The 13715-nt window shown below is 37.0% G+C and overlaps 1 protein-coding gene across 1 annotated transcript in view; it reads right to left on the bottom strand.

Annotated features, from left to right (window-relative positions):
* Positions 1-3251: 3251 nt before the first annotated feature.
* LOC311429858 (uncharacterized protein) overlaps positions 3252-13715 on the bottom strand; it is a 184454-nt gene continuing 173990 nt past the window's right edge. Inside the window, exons 5-6 of the transcript XR_014688419.1 lie at positions 3502-3583; positions 3252-3375 (exon numbers count right to left, since the gene is read on the bottom strand). The gene's annotated coding sequence lies outside the window, so the exon portion shown is untranslated. The remainder of the gene's footprint in view (positions 3376-3501; positions 3584-13715) is intronic.

Here is a 13715-nt window from a genome sequence, read left to right as displayed (position 1 = left end):
TGAATCTGGCATTCAATTCACTGCTGATCATTGGGGAAAAAAATAAAATAATAATAATAATAATAATAATAATAATAATAATAATAATAATAATAATAAAGCTGTCTTTGCAGGCTGATCTAGGTCACTGAGTACTTGTTTTCCAAGAATGAAGCTGTGGTGTATTATTACCGAAGAAGTCAGTAATTGCAGGTTCTGATGGTCAATTGCTTTCCTGCATATTTAACATCTGTTAGCTCAATTTATAGAAATAGTCAGGTAAATAAATAGTCCAAGGGCCAAGAGAACAAAAGAAGGAAGCAAACAAACTAAACACTTTAAATGTCATAAACTGCTTGTTTTATCATTTGTCAGTTTAGTACACAATTCTGAAGTAAGTGTTGGACAAATAAAACCAAAATAAAATCTTCCTAGACAGTCTTTGGGGTTTATTGTTTGTTTGTTTTTGGTCATGGTGGTGGTGGTTCTTTTAATATTGTAAATATTTCATCCATAAGTAGCATAACATTTTTGAACTCACATTTCTCTTGGGCAGGTATTTGGGTTGTCCACTTACCTTCAGAACTGGGAGAGTGCTACCCAACATCATACCCAGAGCTTTAATTAGGCAATTTCCAACACATGCTATCTGCAGTACACCATTTCTGCTTCTATTACTATCCTGCAAACATTACCATTGGTGCCAGGAATAAAATTGAATGAACGATAATAAAGAACATGGGGCAAGATAAGGATGTCTATCCTTGGTGTTTCTCCCATTTTATTTTTGTCCTTATTGCTGCCTATAACATCTCTGCTCTGTTCCCATTGGCTTTGATTTTCAATTTACAATTGCCCAAGATTCTATGAGCTCCAGCCTCATATTTTAAGGGACTTATTAGAGTACACATACAAAAATATGTACACTTTCTCACTGTATATGGCAGTTTTAAATAGAACACAGACAGCAGATCAGTTAATCTATTGGAGAAGGGCAGAAAAATAAATCTTCACACTAGGTTTTTCAGATTTCCTTTTTTTTTTACCCCTAACCAGCTTGATTGTACTTCCTGAAATTAATGCGTAACAAATGGATACATATATGCAAATGATTGGACAAAATTAAACAACAACTCTGCAAAAGAAGAACATTTTTTATCTATACTTTTTATTGTTTTCAGTAATCTTTTAGTAATTATGTGATGAAAGTGTTGATACATTTGCTGTATGGTTCAGGAGCATGATAGGCCACAGGAACCCTTGGATGAACCTTTCTTTAAATACCTTGAAGAAAACTTTTTGTGCCTTCTCATCCTCTGCATTTTTGTAGCTAGCAATGCTGCATAAACTTTAACATCACCCTCCCCATCCCAAAGGTGATTGTCCAATTTGGCCAGAATATAGGCCCTTGCAAGCCAGGAATCTGAACAAACTTATTTCCCACTGCAGGAATGTCCTCAGAATTCCAGTGTCTTTACTGGCACTTTTTATGGAGGAAATATAGAAAACCTATATCTTTAACTTATTTTATTTTTCCCTAGACCTCACACTGAAAGTCTGTAACTTCTTTTGACTTTTAGCTCAACACCAACTAACAGGGTCAAAGTTGAAGTGAAATTTGTTACTTTGCCCTCACTGTTGTGTCAATAGTAATGCCTTTGAAAAGAATGCATTTTTGGTTTTGCCTGTTTCTGCTGACACAAGATTCTCTTGTTACTATTTTTTTTTATGCTAAAGGTTTCTTTTTGCTCCATCACACATAGAAGAACAAGTTGATCCTCTTGACTCACTGTGGTGAGACATACTTTGCCTAGAAAAAAAAAAAAAAAAAAAAAAAAAAAGTAACATGTGGCCCAGTACATAGAGGCTTTGTCCAGCTGAGGTCTCTGGGGTTACTTTTAAATTCTCCTTATTCAAGCATTCTGGGAGAAGGACCACACAGATGTCCAGTCACAAAGAGATCTGTTTTAATAGCAGCAGAACTGACCTTAGTCTCTGTGGCTATATACTAGTAAATAGTCCATAGCTCACAAACATTCACATTAATTAAATATCTGCACAGTTCCTAGTGCAGTTTTGGCTCAGCTACTACTCTTTCATATTATGATTGGGAGACATTGGGATATGTTATACATAACATGGGCTATTCCTAGAGATGTGTGACTACTATATTTGGGAAGGGGTAAAGTTTGGGCATGTGAGATATAGCACAGCTTCAGGGAAAAAAAAAAAAAAAAAAAAAAAAAAAAAAAAAAGGAACAAACAAACAAACAAAAACAGTCACAGGTCTGCTTCATTTAGGAATAGTCAGTAATCAACTTAATCAGATTTAAAATAGCCCCTTGGGCTGTTGATCTTCAGGCTATTCAAGATCCTTAACCCAAGACCACAGTGAAGTGGATAAGATAGTGGTAACTAGAAAACTCAGCAGTGCTGACCCTGCTCATCATCCCTTCTAGAGGATGGGGCCATGGAGTGCCAGAACAGAGAGAAACTCCTAACACACAAGCTGACACTGAAGAATACGGAAGAAGAGCTTCGGCTGGTGCAATCAGGAAGAAATCTGGGTCATATCAAGAGTTCATGTCCTTTGTACGGATAATTTTATGAAACAAGACACCCCATGACATTTAGCATCAAACAAGTAAGAGAGCACAGTCTGGCACTGTGGGTTTAGTAGGTGACAGTGATGTTCTAACAGCAGTATTTTACAAGAAACAGCAATTGCCATGAAGAGGTGATGGTTTATATCAACAGTGGTTTTGTCTGCTGACACTTAGCAGAGATGGTACATTTCTCAGCATAACACAACCAAATTCAAATATTACCAGTATAAGATAGTAGCTGGATTTTTTTTAGCCCACTGGCTACTTTTGTTCTAATTCACACAAGACATTTACAAAGTCTCTATGATAAAATGAAGAACCTTTTAGTCCATGCTACTATAATGAACTATATGTGTCTGTCAGCTGCACATGCTTTATATGCAGTGGAATCCATTGTCACCTGCAGAGACATTAATTTTCTGATTTAAAACACCATAGACCTATAAGCATTTAAACATTTAAACATTATGAGTAGACTTTTAAAATAAAAAGCAGTACAACATGAAATAGTGTGAACATTTTAATTAAAAAAAAAAAAAAAAAAAAAGCATATTGTTTTTCTCTGTTATTTGGGTGGGTTTCCAGCTGAGAAACTCTGAAATATGAAAAACCTTTTAGATCCATTGATGAATATTACTTTATTTACTTACAGATCTGGGTACATGGATAGACTACACTAGCATTTTGCCTAGTTAAAACAACCTTTATTTCCTCTGGGGACATCGCCTTAGAAAATCCTCACACAGTAGAGTGATCTTCAGTATTTGTTCAGTTTCAGTTAATTTTCAATCTATAAACAAATTTAAAAAAAAAAGGGGGAGGAAGAGATTTAGTAGAAATATAATTGTCTCTAGCATGTGGATCATGGACATCAAAATGCAGTTATATGGAGTAGACTAAATGAAGTACCACTTACTCATATTTCTTTTTATGGGTCCAAAGGATATTCCTGCTACTTTGCCTGTGCTCATGTTCTTAGGAACTAGGCTCTGGAGCTCCTCGAAGACACAAGAGAAAGAAAAAAGCATCTTTACAACTACATAATATTGATTTTAAAAAAGAAATAAATCATAATAATCATCTCACATTTTCTGGCCTTATACATCTAGTCATATTTATTAGTGATTTATACTATGCAGTCATAATAGCAACTATGAAGAAAAGCTTTCTTCAGTGTTCAGCAGTTACAGAGCACAATAATAAGTACATCTCATTTTTGTGTAAATTCTATCTAGGAGCTTTTTACAGATGAATATCTTTCTTCCAAACAGTATTCTAAAATGACAAACATACAAAAAGCTAAGACCACAAAACTGTATGTAGAAAGGTACGGATTTCAAAAAGAGCATAATGAATAGTAATGGAGACACTTTGCTACACTACATGCTTTCCTGATTTGCAATTCCAGAAGACAACTTTCCAAAAAGCTGACTTATTTATTGTCAAAAGTTTATATAGATCCCCTCCCCCTCCAAAACAAAACAAAACAAAACAAAACAAAAGAGAAAACAACAACAACAACAAAAAACGTTTCTAGTTCCATCTAAAAGTCAGTGATGTTTCTTTAGACCATGACTCTTGAGGGGGAGCTTGAGAGTGAGACCAGAAGTTTCCTCTTCTGGTAGCAAGAAACCTCTCATCTCCATTCTAAGTTTAATTTTAGCTGCTCTTAAAACCACATTTCCTTTACTTTCATTTCCTTTCTCCACCTCGGCAGTAATCTGCCAGAGTTTTTATTCATACCAATAATATCTTACAGTTTATTTTACTAGAAAGATGAACTCAGTCTCTCCTCATAGTCTCCTTAGTCCCTCTCCTTCCACTGAAGGTCTCTACATTCCCCAGTCATCTCTCCTTTACATCATCCTAGGTAGAATTCATTTTTTTGGATGTGAATGATATGACAGTCAAGGGTGGTCTGATTTGAACCCTACATGATGTCAATTCTGGCTTCATGTCTCTGATAGAAGAACTTCGACTTAGAAATACAAGAATTTCAGTTTCCTGTGGATTTATTGCATTCATGTGTTGCTCACAAGAGCCCTGTGATTTTGACCACAATACAAAGCTCTCATCTTCAGTCATCTTCAGCTGATAGGGGCCTATAAAAAGACTTCGATTTGAGAAAAAGACTCTGTCCCAGTTCTGTTTCTACATATTACAGCTCTTCATCCTTATATCTTGGTGACATGTTTTGATGTTGGCTCCCAATTTTGTGACATAAACAGTTATTACCATAATTCTGTTTCACTCACATATATCATTAGCTTACATTGAGATGATCTGGAGAACAACCTTTGACTTTCACCAACAATTCACATTTAAAACCAAAGAGATGGTTTTCCAATGCCATGTAAAATTCTGACTTTTTTATTTTTAAGCATTTAAGTCAAGGAAATTTGATAGCTGCAGCTATGTTTGTCAAATGGTTGCAAGGGTACATAGCTTATTGGACATGGCTTATTGGGTAATATTAGTGGTTGAGGGACAGTTGGACTAGATGATCTTGGGGGTCTTTTCCACCCTTAATGTTTCTGTGATTCTATGAATCAAAATCTAGAGCTAGACTATATATTTGTGTGACCCGCTCCCCCCCTCAAAAAAAAATAAATAAATAATTTTAAAAAAGTGTTTATCTTCAGGTGACTTAAGATCCTGCTCAAGATAAGTTAATGCAAAGAAGTTGAGACTGTACACCTACCGATAGATGGGGACCGTAAACCATTCTGAGACTTCATGAACATAATGGAACATTATCCATAGTAAGTAGTGTCTTATTTTGAGTTACCAAAACAGTACATCCCAAGCCTTTATAGAAATGCAAAGCATGTAGTTAGGCAACTGAAAATCAAAAAAATACTCCAGAAGGAAATTTTTTTTCCAGAGCAGTGACACTGAGTATGCTGTGTTAGTTTGTGCTTGTGTGCTAAAAGTCATATTCAGGTACGCAGAAAAGGTTGTGCTTCTGTCATAGAAATAAGAGACAAATGAAAAAGAAAGGAATGATTTCTGGAGAAGAGGAGGCATTGGTTGTCATTTTCTGGCTGAAGTCCAGTCCTATCTTATCTTTCTTCCTCAAGAAAAGCACCTGCAGAACAACAAAACACAATGCAACATGTAGTAGAGACTCATCCCTGAGTCTTCAGTTCTGAGATAACCTTAGCTGAAGATAGTCCTGTAAAAAACTGCTATAATTCATTAAGAAACATTAACTAGTAATGTCTGACTGCGTGTCATGTTTCTATGCATGTATATTTAAAAAAGACTGCTGCACAAAGACGTGCAAGTGGAACCTAACCTTACTAGTGGAAAAATTACTAATGGAGTTGAATGGATAACAAGTTTTATGAGGAGCAGCTGAGGGAGCTAGGGTTGTTTATCTTGGAGAAAAGAAAGGTCAGGGGAGACCTAACTGTACTTTACAATTATCTTAAAGGAGGTTGTAGTGAGGTGGGGAATCAGGCTCTTCTCCCAAGCACCAAGTGATAAGACGAGGGAAAATAGCCTCAAGTTATGCCAGGGGAGGTTTAGGTTGTCTCTTAGTATTAAGAGAAATGTATTTACTGAAAGGGTTACTGAATGGGCTGCCCAGAGAAGTGGTTGATTCACCATCCCTGGAGGACTTCAAGAAACGTGTAGATGCAGAACTTTGGAGTATGGTTTACTGATGGACTAGTGCTAGGTTAAAGCTTGGACTAGATGATCATAGAGGTCTTTTTTGACCTGAATGATTCTATGATTCTATGGATTATAGGTAGATTTCCATGTGTAATAGTAATCTCTGACCATGCTAATGGCTTCATAAATATACCATAGCTTTGTATGGTTAAGGCAATAGTCAAGATGTCTCAGTTTGTGCTGATCAGAAAGTAGTCAGGAAGAAATAGAGAAGAACAAAGATCCTCTTGAAAAGTAAAAGTAGTAGCCCTCTTTTAGTCTGACAGGTCAAAATAGTTCTTAAATGAAGTGGGAATCATTCCCTTTTTAAAACATGAGCAAACCAACACAAAACATCAAACACTGAAGTTTTAGCACTGCTTTGGACACTTAGCTCTTATAATCTCAGCCATTGGGACTGTACAGCCTCTACTGCCTTGAGAAAAATCACATTTAATGAGAGGGAAGAAGCAGGGTCACCTTTCCTAACAGAGGTGAAAAATACAGATTCCTGTATTCCAGTCATTGCCTAAAAACAGGGCCATAGCACTTGGCCTCACCATCAGAAAGCATGTGTCAATGCATCACACATACTTCAACAGAACTGTAGTATAGGAAAATAGCTGAGCAAGCTCCATTTGTTAGTTGCAGTTAGGCTTTATTAATTAGGGGAAACTGAGAGCTCTGCAGTGCTGCGTTGTGGACACAATGTAAGTCATTAGTGTGAAACCGTGAAACAGGGAGAAGCAGACAATGTTGTGGGGACTAGGACTTCTTTAACCTCCCCGGGTTATCAGCATCTAAATGAAAGTCATTCTCCCCACAACCCCCATGCCTGGAATGAATCTAAATTCTAAGTGTGTATGTGTGTGTGTTTCTGATCTCTGGGGCTGTCTTTATATACCTTCTGTATGTTCTGTTTTGTTTGTTGTTTTTTTGGTGTTTTTTTTTTTTTTTTTAACTACATCTTTCCTTTCTTGAACAAGTTCAGTTTAAATGACAAGAAAAAAAAAAAAGTATAAAAAAAGTATAGCCAAAAGGCTTCTGTATCCTGCTGACAATATAACCTGTGGAAATTATCTTGCTTCCAATTAAAACTGATGCTAATTATAGTATATCATATCCAAAATCTTTACTTTGCTTTCTTGATCAAAAAACAAGGACAGGTAATTCCCCTTTCCCGTTCTTTTTAATTACTCCTATTGACAGCAAGGATGGTCTCAGATCTCAGAGCCAACACTGAGAGATTAAAGCATGTTTTCTTTACAAAGCCCACAAATTTAAGGCTCAAAATGAACTTTAATGGGAATAGTTTCAACTGCAAATTTAAAATTTATCATGAAATCTTAGTACTATTGAAGTAGATACGACATTTTCAAGGAGCAATTCAGGTGGAAATAATATTTTATGTTGACCTCCCTATCATCCCTTAACCTGCCTAAGGTCATGAATATCATCTGTATTTATCCATAATTTGTATTACGTCTTTACCCAGCACTGTTGTGCTAGCTGCTGCACAAATATCTGGTGATATCTAGTTCCAAAATAAATTGTTTAACACGAGTAAAGCAAGAAAGTAAGAAGAGAGTGAAAATCCGAGTGTTAAGTAACTGAGACCATATACATTTAAAAAAAAGTGGTCCAACTGCTAGCTATGTCTAACAAAAGGAGAATTTCAAATTCATTGTGTAACACAGACTATTATGCACTATAAGCATACATTCTCACAAGTTTAATTGCATTCAAGTGTTGACTCTTCTTTCACAGAATCACAGAATTTCTAGGTTGGAAGAGACCTCAAGATCATCGAGTCCAACCTCTGACCTAACGCTAGCAGTCCCCACTAAACCATATCCCTAAGCTCTACATCTAAACGTCTTTTGAAGACCTCCAGGGATGGTGACTCCACCACTTCCCTGGGCAGCCTGTTCCAATGCCTCATAACCCTTTCAGTAAAGAAGTTCTTCCTAACATCTAACCTAAAACTCCCCTGGCTCAACTTAAGCCCATTCCCCCTCCTCCTGTCACCAGGCATGTGGGAGAACAGGCCAACCCCCACCTCACTACAGCCTCCCTTGAGGTACCTATAAAGAGCGATAAGGTCACCCCTAAGCCTCCTCTTCTCCAGGCTGAACAAGCCCAGCTCCCTCAGCCGCTCCTCGTAGGACTTGTTCTCCAGGCCCCTCACCAGCTTCGTTGCCCTTCTCTGCACCCGCTCAAGCACCTCCATGTCCTTCTTGTAGCGAGGGGCCCAAAACTGAACACAGTACTCGAGGTGCGGCCTCACCAGAGCTGAGTACAGGGGGATGATCACCTCCCTAGCCCTGCTGGTCACACTGTTCCTGATACAAGCCAGGATGCTGTTGGCCTTCTTGGCCACCTGAGCACACTGCTGGCTCATATTCAGCTGACTATCTACCATCACTCCCAGGTCCTTCTCTGCCTGGCAGCTCTCCAACCATTCCTCTCCCAGCCTGTAGCTCTGCTTGGGGTTATTGCGCCCCAGGTGCAGGACCCGGCACTTGGCCTTGTTGAACTTCATGCAGTTGACCTCAGCCCATCGGTGCAGCCTATCCAGATCCTCCTGCAGAGCTTTCCTACCCTCAAGCAGATCGACACACGCACCTAACTTGGTGTCATCTGCGAACTTACTGAGGGTGCACTCGATGCCCTCGTCCAGATCATCGATGAAGATATTAAAGAGGACCGGCCCCAGCACCGAGCCCTGGGGGACGCCACTAGTGACTGGCCTCCAACTGGACTTGGCTCCATTCACCACAACTCTTTGGGCCCGGCTATCCAGCCAGTTTCTAACCCAACGAAGCGTGCGCCAGTCCAAGCCAAGAGCAGCCAGTTTCTTGAGGAGAATGCTGTGGGAGACGGTGTCAAAAGCCTTGCTGAAGTCAAGGTAGACCACATGCACAGCCTTTCCCTCATCCACCCAGCGCGTCACTTTGTCATAGAAGGACATCAGGTTCGTCAAGCAGGACCTGCCTTTCATAAACCCATGCTGACTGGGCCTGATCGCCTGCTTGCCCTGCAAGTGCTGCGTGATGACTCTCAGGAGGATCTGCTCCATGAGCTTCCCTGGCACTGAGGTCAAACTGACAGGCACTTCCATTCCACTTCTCCAGTTACTTCTCTGAAGAATGTTTTTTATCTTTTTTTTTTTACTTCTTGGTCATCCTATATGATTAACCTCAGTTCCTAGGGGTCTTTTTGCAAGTTAACAAGTACCCTTAATATTTGAGAATATTTAAATTAATTAAGACGAACATATCTTACTGCTTCTTGAAATGGGTGCATCTTACAAACAAATAAGATTGACGTGAATAGTATCACATCCTCTATATGGAATTTCTCAACTTTTTAATTAAAGAACCATCTTGTAGATGAAATATATATATATATTATTATATATTATATATTATAATAATTATAATATATATTATTATATATAATAATAATATAATATTATATTATATATATATATATATAAAAACATAATATATGTATATTTCATCTACATATATGAATACCATACATGATATATATATATCATATTCCAGTGTTACCCGAAGCTTGCGGGAGGGAGAGAAGGACGTGTAAAATTAACATAACATTGTTTACATGTTTCTTGTTGCAGAGGATGTAATTGCACTAGCAAGCATGTTGAGACTACTCCTGTGAGCAGTCATAGCTATTGTGCATTGGATGTATGGAGTTGTTAGGAGTTTTGTTCACTTTTTTGCTAGCATGTAAAACACCACCTTCTATGAACAGGCCATCTACACCACTAATCCTTCTATAGAAGGCAGGCTGTCCTGTTTGGGTTTGGGAAATTTGAGATGTTAGCATACTGCAGGTGCAGCTGACAAGACAAGTTGCAGCTTCAGAGTTCATCAAGAGGAGACAAGTCAATTAAGCTAATTAATACAATTTCTCACATCTAGCTGTTCCAGGGGCAGATGTAGAGGAATAGTCTGCTCAAGGCAGAGAGATGAAATGGATGGTCACCTACCTGAAAGTTACCACTTGTTCCTCATTAGTATGACTGCCTCATGACTCTGTTAATACTGTTAATTGGATAGACTGTTAATACATGCTGTCCAGAATTAAAAACATGTTGCTCACAGAAGATCCTCCTCTTTTTATGCAGAGATGCTGTAGAAATGCTATTGTTCTGTCTATGGAAACAGCTCATGTTTTTGTTTTCTCTACTACTCTGGAAGTTCTCAATAAGAAGTTCACAGATACTGTTTTTGAGACATAAATTCTAGCTGTAATGACTGAATTACAAATTTAAATTAAAGCAGGATTAAAAGCTTTTGTATCATTTACCCAACTCTCAAAGCTAAGCACATGTGATGCATACTGCATCATGAGTGCAGACACTGTGTTAGATTCATTATATTCAAACTATCTCATTTGATGTGATCATGCAACTGTGTGTTGCATGATCAAACTCTGTGTTGAACTGTGATTAGAGTGCTTATACAGCATTTTAATGGCAGAGACAATAGCAGTACTTGTACCTTCCTGTGCAAAAAAGTTACTTAAAACTAGCAATATTTTACATCAGAAGGATGAATTGTTGTTCTTTTCCCCTGCCCACTACCAAACACTGGATGGCAGAGCAATGTACTGCATCAAGTAGGAAGTCATGATTCTCTAGTAGCACAGAAGAAAATATCAAGATAAAGGTTCTTCAGGAACTTCAAGACTGTGAGTAACTCCAGACCACCATTGCTATATATGTCAGGGTAACAAAATATTGAGTGTCCAGCAGGGTGAAGAGAGGATCAAACCACAGGTTTTGTGTGAGAGCTTTGCTCCTTTTATTGGATTATTTAAAAGGGCTTTGAGTTTTAGTTATATAAATTTCTGTGTTCAATCATGACAAGTTCAAGTGTCTGGATTCATGAAGACTTGGCACATGTTGTACAAGCAGGCATGTAAACTGGATATTAAATTTTTAACATCTTTTGCATTTTCTGGTACAAATACTGGTTTCTAATTTGCCTTCGTGTCATTTTATTTGTCTCAGGCTAACGCAAAATGATTGATAGACCAAATGGCCACAGGAGAAAAACAGAGATGGTTCTTTGCTCAGAGAGAGAGTTGGGTGAAGCCAGAAAGAATCATAAAGGTCATTCAGCCTAATCTTACATTATTATTTTCAGGCAGCGATTCCTGCATCTGATTAGTAACTGCAGTAACTTATAAAACAATATGGAGAAAAAAAAAAAAAAAAAAAAAAAAAAAAGCAGCCCAGATTTAAAGACTTAATATGCCTAAGACTCACCCCTTCTCTGGGAGTTGTGTCTGATAGCTTTTTATCTTCATGTTAGGAAAAAAACTTGCAGTTTGAAATATGACCTGAAATTTTAGTCATTTTACTTTTTTTTTTTTCTGTTAGGTTATAAAGTGCTTCCCATAATTTAACGAACTAGGAAAGACATAATGAAAAAAAATGCAGTTCTCCCCCCCCAGACTAATACAAAAATATTATTTTTGTTCACTCAATACTATTGTTATGAGAAATTTAGATTTTATAAAAAATATGCAGATTTCTAGTAGATATGAAAGCCATATGTATTCTCGTATAAATTTAACATTATCAAGTGAGTCAGCTTTCACTGCCAACAACAGAGTGTATCACCACCTAATTTAATTAGGGTGAGAGCATATTTTGTGGGTTATGTTTAATGGGCAAGCACAGTTGAAATAATGAACATAAATAGCAAATAAGCAAACACTGGAGGTAATACAACCATCACAGAAGCTTAACAGTTTCTGTGTTCCTCAGAACAAAACATATTGGAACTATGAGTCCTGTCTGAGAAAAAAAAGATTTGAATATAATAATACATAGACATTTGAATACAACCAGCATTTCAATGTTGTCTATGTCAATGACAGAGATGTGCTTCATACATGCAAATAAATTGCAATTGAATGAGAATCTCTGAATCAGCTCCTTGGGCTAAAATGATATTAAACCTCAAACACAGGCAGGGATAATACATTATATGTGCATCAAAAAACCCTATTAAGTTGAAAGTATCAATAGGGTAAGAAGTGAAACAGACTGTAAAAATTAACAGATAGCAAATGATAAGCACATGGCCAGTGTTCTATGTTAAATCTATGTTAATATAGATTTAGGGAATTGACTATGTACTGTTAAAAAAATATTTAAAAAAAAAAAAAAAAAAAAAAGAGTTGTCCTGCTTGAATGGTGTTTGGTTTAAAGCAATGAGAGATGTCCTTGTTTAGCATTTCAGAAAAAAAAAAATAAAAAAATCTCATAGGTCAGTAATTTATATACGTATGAGGTGTATGTGTGTGTGTATTTGTATATTACATGTATATCTGATACGCGTTGTGAAGGCAGTTGGCAACTTCTGTTGGTAAGTATGACTAATCAAAGATTTTGTAGAAAGTGACAGAACTCCAAACTGTATCTGTGTAGAGTCCAAGAGCAATTCTGTGTTTTGCAAGAAACACATCAAAACAGGTTTTTGCCCTGAAAATATTTTCCATTGTGGTGGCAGGAGGATACCAAATAATAATAATAATAGTAATAGTAATAATAATAATAATAATAAATAATAATAATAATAAAAGCTTACTATTTAGGCCACTAGTCCAGTAAAGGGAACTGTTAGCCATTGAACATATTTATGCACTTGAGAGAGTGTACAGAAATAAATCCTGCTTCAAGTTGCATATAATGGGTTGAAAATTCTAGAATAAACATTTAACTTCAGTAGAATGTTGTGTACCACCAATTTAAAAGTCCACTAGAAAAGCCACAGTTAAAACCATACAAGCAACATATCAAAAGAAAACTGTCAGAATTAAACAACTATTTGCAAATCATGCACAGAAACAGCAGGACAAAGGGTCTGTTATCCTCTGTCTATTTCCTTGAACCCTTTAGCATATATTATGTACTCCACTGAAATTAAGGAAACAGTTGAGCAATCCGTAATTTGTCCCAAGTTTGGAGCTGGTGGGTAGAGACATTTGCCTTGATGGTGTCACATGCGTCCAAGCAGAATTATGCATGGGAACAGGCCTGATTCTCCTGTCAAGATTTAATCTTGTTTTGGACCGTATAAGAGAGATGTTGCAGCAAAGAGTTTGACTAAAATTCCACCAAGACAATTTTGTTGTGGAATATTAACAAGTCTCAGTAAGATAGGGGACTTCTTTTTTTGTTATATAAGATTGTTTTTCTTCTTTTTTTCTTCTTTTTTTTTTTTTTTTCAATTTCCTTTGACATAGGATTCAAGTTCAATGTTATGTTTTCATGCAATCTTAAAAATTTAGTTCTATCACTGTTATCTCAAAGCTGTGTAATTTTCTGACTTTTCAAATCTGTTGATCAAGACAGCTGGCAAGTGGTAGAAAATAAAGAAGCCTAGAGTCTCAATCTACAGAGGTCATCATTAAGTTATTAGTGCT

The sequence above is a fragment of the Aythya ferina genome (genome assembly GCF_964211825.1).
Source record: "Aythya ferina genome assembly, chromosome: 1".
Classification (NCBI taxonomy): Eukaryota; Metazoa; Chordata; class Aves; order Anseriformes; family Anatidae; genus Aythya; species Aythya ferina.
This window is presented reverse-complemented; position numbering and strand designations above follow the sequence as displayed.